Raw genomic sequence first — 6,860 nt, 5'->3', positions numbered from 1 at the left:
AAACGTTACATCAATACAAATATAATAAATGAAAAGAGACAAAATAGCATCCTTCAGGTCTGCAAGCATTCCGGACGTGAGAGACACTCCGGAATGCGTTTCTTTTCTTCATTCTCCATTGTTTCTTTTCATCAGCTGCGGACAGCTTCCGAAGCATCTATCTTTTCGGAACCAAACAAACTTCGGAATTAGTATCAAGGATTGCTAGATGTTCACTTTTAGGTTCCAACAATCCCCCCTAAGTGAACTTAGCAATCCATCAAGTTTAGTTTATTTCTTCCTTTATTAAGGTGTAGGATCGAAACAACCATTCTTGGACTTCAATGTACCATGCCAACTGACTCACAAGCTTTTCCTTAATGTGTTCCGGAGCATCAGACTTGGATGCATGCGGAATAAACTTCTTCAGAGCTTTGGTAGGGATCAGGTGTTTGTCTAGAACTCGGAAGCAATCCTTCTTGTTTGTTTTTCTTGTAGTGTACACAAACCCTAGAACAGGCTCTTCGATGGGACCATCAACAAGGAATTCAGCTTCCGGAAGGATGAAGTCAATTTTCGGAACAAATTGTTCTGTTCCGTAGAGGTGAGCAAGTTCATAGTCTCTTCGGCTGAACTCGACAACATAATCTTTTAAGAAGCTTAGAGCAGCATGATAGGCACCCATACTCAGGTCATCTCTTTGATTTTCTCTGATGAATGCGACTAGGGTAAGAATATCATTCGGATTCATGGAGGGGAAATCCGCATCGGTAAGAGTCCACAAAATAGGTCTGTTTCGAAAAATGTGAAACCGGAACAATGGACAGGTCAATTCAAACTTTACCAAGATTTTTCATCCGAAGCCTGAGAATTGAGTGATCCTCTTCTTTGACCATACGTCCTTGAATGGCAAGGGATTCTTAGAGTAGAACATATCAAGTCTTTCTCTTTCTGTTCGGATGATTACTTCAGGACGATCTATGGGATGGAGCGGAGCGAACTTGGTGTAATATTTGCTGTAGGGAGAAAGAGGAAGATCCAGTTGCTCAAGATCACTTGTGGGAATGTCATAGGACATGACTGGAATGATTTGGTGATCTTGGAGGAAGCCTTCACGGCAAAGAGGAGATATCCCATGCAACAGGTCAGGATTATCTTTCAGAGCTTGAATCCGGATGCTTTCTTCAAGAGCTTGGTTAATTTCCTCCAGAGACCATCCCTGTTTGTGTTTGAGAGGAGGAGCAGAGTGCAAGGTTGGTTGTTCAGTTGTCATTGGTTTCTTACCTTTGTCTTTGTGAATAGCAGAGATAACCATCTTCATATTCTCATCAATTGTAAATTCCGGAGTAAGATTTGGGAGTGGTTCTTCCGGAATATCATCAGGGGTCCGGAGTGGAGTGCCCTGGTCAATTGGAGCAATTTTGGGTTCCAGAATAGGAGGCTGTACTGAAGGAGTAGCCCGGAAAGCTTGGACGGTTAGAAGAGATTTGGCCTTAGCCATTTTGACAACTTGGTCAAAAACTTCCGGAAGTGAGGATGGCCAAGCAACTGCAGACCATATCCTCTTTTGTTCTTCAAAAATAACCTTTAGAATAGACAACTTGGGAGCTTGAAGAGTGAGGATTCTCCTAGGAGCGTCATCAGGGACATATTCGTTTTCATCTTCCCTTGCTTCTTCTTTGGCACTTTTGGGAGGAGATCCAGAGAGAATCTAAAGTTCTTCATCGTCTGACTCTTCTTCATCTCGGAGAGAGAACTGAGTAGGAGGCTTCCATGGTTGACTGGGTCCTTCTCCCCCTCTTGCATCGGTAAACCAGCAGACCGGTGTCATAGGCTTCAGTAGTGGGAGCTTGCTCAGAAAGGTGTTTGAAGGTGGTGCTGAGGATAGAAATGATCTCATCAAACTTCTGGTTCGGAACATCGACGATGTTCCAAGTTGAACGAAAAAGTTTGATGAGGACTTGTTGAATAACCAAATTCATTTCATCCTTTTGCTCAATCTCTTTCTCCATTCTTTGAATTTGCTTTTCATGGTGAATGTGAGTCTGCTTGATGAGTTCGTTGGTAGCAGTCACCAAGTCATCATGGACTTTGAGCATGGAGGAGATGGTGTTGAGGTAGTTATCGACAAGAGCTTCATATTTGGAATCAATTTGTTCTACAATGTGCTTTAGGCGAAGAGAGATTAATTGGTCCAACTGGGCTTCTCTGTCTGCAACATATGGTCCGGACGATTTGGAGAGAGAGTAGAGAATAACATCAAATTTCGCATCGAGTCCGGAGACTTGTTGATCCAGTTTGTTGTTCAGTTGAGTGATAGTGTTTTCAACAGATGACACTTTTGCCATAGTGTTAGAGACAGTAGTTCGGATCTCCAGGAGAGCAAAAGGATCAACATAATCACCAACAGATGATTTCAAATCAGATTCGTAGTGTTGTAGAGAGGATTGTGAGAATGAGGATGAGTTGAAGGACCTAGTTTGGCGGTTTCATCTACTTCCCGATGTTTTGAGGGAGAGTTTTCATCCGGAGAGGTGGAGGATGAGGAGCCAAAGTCATAGGCAGAATTAGAACCGAATGGTTTGGATTGGAAGTGAGTAGATGCTTTGAAGGTGAATTCTGGAATGTGCTTGGCTTCGTCATCCAGCAATACTTCTTCGGAAATTTCTTCTTCCAGATCAATATGGAAAGCACTTTGATGAGTGGTTATAGGAGGTTGCGTGGAAGTAAGTGCATAATCTGCGTCAACGTCAGTAGGAGGAGTATAGGTCAAGTTGCTGTGAATGGCCCTATTTCTCATTGAAATAAGAGTGGATTCCACTTGAGCTCAGGTGAGATCCGGACCCCTGGATGCAGCCCTGTTAACATAATATGCCCAATCGGGATCATTTACCCCTGGTCGTCCTTTACTCCTTCCGGGTATCATACCAGTTGAGGTATCGGAAGTGGGAGGGACTACTCCTCCTTCCGGATGCTTGGGGTCCGAAACAATGGTTCCGGAGTGTGTGTGTGTGGAAGAAATGATGGGAATATCAAACTTGACACGTGGGTGTGTTCTAGGGGGTTGCAAGGAACTTTGTTCAACACCTGCATCACCCTTTTGAGAGGGTGAGGGTGGATTATGTGGAGACTCCCTGTGAGTGTTTGTGTGATGTTGAAACATTGAGGGGGACCTCGGATGAGTGGGCGGGGGGGGGGGGGGGGGGCGAATCAGTCGGAATGTCATAGGTGCCCTCCTATGGAGAAGAGGCACTGACTTTGGTTTTCTTTTTCGATTTAGGTTATTTGGGAGAAGATTTCCTTTTGGATGATTTTTTGGGTTTGGGTCCAGACATGTCATGGTTGTTTTCTTCCTAAGTATGTTCAACAGAGACCGGGGCAGGTTGTATTGGGTTGAACACAACCGAAGTCTCTAGGTATTGTTTCAAGTAAGGAGATTCGGAAGGGATGGTATCCAACATGTGGTCCGGAAGTCATGTGACCGTACCAAACGAAGATTGATCCGAAATTTTATTGGCCTTAATGAGTTTAAAAGAAATACATACCTCCAGAGGAATGGTGTTGAACAGAATGGGGACATTGAGTTCCTTGAAGATTTGTTTGATTGTTAAAGCCTAAAATCTAGGGCTCGAAATTTCATTTGGTTTTCTCTTAATGGCAAACTAGCAGAAGTCTTTCCATAACACTTCAGGAAGATCAACAGCGTTATCACCTCCGGAGTAGATGCTGAAGATGACGTTAAGCCAATCCTTACTTAAGGTGTCCGTTCCTCTGTGCTTGCCAGACAAACCACGAATGATGAGATGCATCAAAGCAGTCCATAGCCTAGAGACAACACTTTTCTTGAAGTCTTTTTCCTGATAATCTTGAGTGTAGCCTTTGGGATTAGGTTTGACACAAATCGCCTTGAGAAAAGGTCGATTTGTAGATGGGAATGGAGCGATCTCTAATGATTGTGGTTTCCAGAACTCCATCTTCAAACTTGATACTTGTGAATGCACGGTGGAAATGATGAAGTGGTAGTGGTGGATCAGGGATTTTAGTAAGTGGGATGGAGATGGGGTGATTAGCGATAAACTCGATCATTACTCTGATCGATTCATCGCAGTCCAATGGGTTTAGAGAGAATAGTTTGGTTGTATCTCTTAAGAAGGGTTCTTGATTTGCAGAAGAAGATGAACCTTAAGAACCTTTGGATGACTTCTTTCTTGCGATTGATTTCCTGGGAGTGGAAGTGGTTTTGGTTGGGTTTTGTGAGGACTCCATTGTTGAAGAGGGATGAGTGCTTGAAGAACACGAAGAACAATGAGGGTTTTTTTGGGAGATTTGCAGTTGAGTGAGCGTAAAGAGGTAAAGTGAGGATTCAAGAGGGTATTTATAGGTAAGGGAAGATGGGTCAGGTTGAAAAGGTAAAGATGAGGATCCGAAGTTAAACGGGTCGCATTAAATGAGGTTATACCTTTTTGGGGGATGAGGTGACAGGAACGTGAAAGGTTGAGTGGTTCAAAGATGAAAATGGGAATAGCACTCGGCGATACGATTTTTGCTTATAGAATTGGTACAGTCATTGCTCGAGGATCAAGGGGAAAGGGATAAGGATCCCGAAAAGTAATCGTTGCTGACGGTTCATCATAAAACCTTTTGGTATTCTGGATGAGTAAATCAGGGATGACTAAGATCCGATAGGTACAAGAGCAAGTTCTAAATTTATTCTTTTGAGGCAGTTCCGAAGAAAGAAATGTTCCAGAGAGGATTTGAAATTTATTTTGAAATTCCGGAATGGATTTTGAAAGTTCCGGAGTACATTTTGAAAATTCTGGAATGGATTTTGAAAGTTCCGGAGTACATTTTGAAAGTTCCGGAATGGATTTTGCAAGTTCCAAAGTACATTTTGAATGTTCCGGAATGGATTTTCAAGTTCCGGAGCAAGTTTAAAATTCTGGACTAAATTTGAAAATTTTGGAATATTTTGAAATTCCGGAGAGGTGATTCTGATTATGGTCGATCCAGATCGTCGTGAAGATGAGAATAAACTATTTAGCTTAAGAAACTTAAGGGATAATTAATAAAAAAAGACAATTAAAAGGATCCTATGTATTCAGAGGAAAAATAGTTCCGAAGCAAAATAAATGATTTCGGAGCATATGTTTCTTCAGAATACTTCTATCAAAGAGAACATGTCTCCTGAAAGAATTGAGGATCAGGCATCATCATACCCATTTTGTTCAGAAAACCATTAAATTTGGTTTCGTCTAATGCGTTGTTAAAGACATCAGCAATTTCATCCTCATATGGAACAAAAATAAGTTCAATATTGCCATTTAGAACATGATCTTTAATAAAATGGTACTGGATGTCAATGTGCTTCGTCATGGAGTGCTGAATTGGGTTGTGAGAGATGGAAATGGCTCTTTGAGAATCACAGTAGATAGGAATGCATTGAAATCAGTAACCATAATCCAAAGAGTTGAGATTTCATCAAAAGAACTTACAGCTGGCAGCAACGATGTATTCAGCTTCGGCTATAGAGAGAGCAATGCAGTTCTGTTTCTTGGATGACCAGCTGACTAAACAACCACCTAGGAATTGGCATCCTCCTGATGTACTTTTCGTATCGAGTTGGAGACCACCATAGTTTGAATCCGAGTAAGCTTGCAGAAGGAAACTTTCATTTGATGGATACCAGATTCCAAGGTTCTTTGTACCTTTGAGGTGTCGGAAAATTTGCTTCACAGCAAAAAGATGGGACATCTTCGGATTGAATTGAAATCTGGCACATAAGCATGTTGAGAACATTATGTCCGGTCGACATGCAGTGAGATAAAGCAAGGATCCAATCATTCCACGATACTTCTTTTCATTTATAGAAACACCCGAATGGCCTGCAAAGATTTTGCGACCGAAGCCCATGGGTACCTTGGTTGAGGCACATGAGTCCATAGAGTATTTCTTGAGAAGCTCAGATATATACTTCTCTTGGTGGATGAAAATGCCTTTGTTAGTTTGTTTAACTTGAAGGCCTAGAAAGAAACTTAATTCTTTGTTCATGCTCATCTGGAATCGTTTGATCATTAAGTTAGCAAAGTCTTCAACCATGGATGAGTCCGTAGACCGAAAAATGATGTCGTCCACATAAATTTGAACCACCATGAGATGTCTTCCATTTGATCTTCTGAATAGAGTCAGATCTAGAATTCCTCTTTGAAAACATGAGCGTTTGAGAAAGTCAGTGAGGGTCTCGTACCAGGCGCGAGGAGCTTGCTTGAGACCATAGACAGCTTTACGAAGCTTGTAGTAGTAGTTCGGAAATGAGAGATTGATGAAACCTGGTGGCTATTGAAGATATACTTCGGTTTCAAGCTCACCATTAAGAAAAGCACTCTTAACATCCATTTGATAAACTTTGAAACCTTTGTGGGATGCATATGCAAGAAAGATTCTGAAAGCTTCTAGTCGTGCAACAGGAGCAAATGTTTCGTCGTAGTCAAGACCTTGAATTTGAGTGAAACCTTTAGCTACCAATGTTACCTTATTTCGGATGATAACTCCTGCATCGTCTATTTTGTTGCGATATACCCATCTTGTGCCGACAACATGGTGGTTTGGGGGAGGAGGAACAAGAGTCCATACTTCGTTTAAGTCAAATTTAGCCAATTCTTGTTGCATGGCTGTGATCCATTCAGCATGCTCCACTGCTTCCTTAATGGATTATGGTTCAATCACCGAAATGAAGGTTGAGAAGTGACATTCATTTTGGATGCTTGAAGCAGAGCGAGTCTGTACACCAGCATTAAGATTTCAAATCACTTGGTTTGGAGGATGATCCTTGGTCCAAACGTGCAATTTGGGAAGTTCTTGAGCAGCGCTTGATTCAATATCAA

At 41.9% G+C, this 6,860-nt stretch overlaps 1 pseudogene; it reads right to left on the bottom strand.

Moving 5' to 3' along the window:
• Positions 1-6,312: 6,312 nt before the first annotated feature.
• LOC145068229 (putative mitochondrial protein AtMg00820 pseudogene) lies at positions 6,313-6,645 on the bottom strand (annotated as a pseudogene).
• Between the last annotated feature and the right edge of the window lie 215 nt (positions 6,646-6,860).

This window comes from Lactuca serriola, chromosome 8, assembly GCF_051521515.1.
Source record: "Lactuca serriola cultivar US96UC23 chromosome 8, Lser_US96UC23_V15, whole genome shotgun sequence".
NCBI lineage: Eukaryota > Viridiplantae > Streptophyta > Magnoliopsida > Asterales > Asteraceae > Lactuca > Lactuca serriola.
Note: the sequence above shows the minus strand (reverse complement) of the source record. Positions and strands in the feature narration are given on the sequence as shown.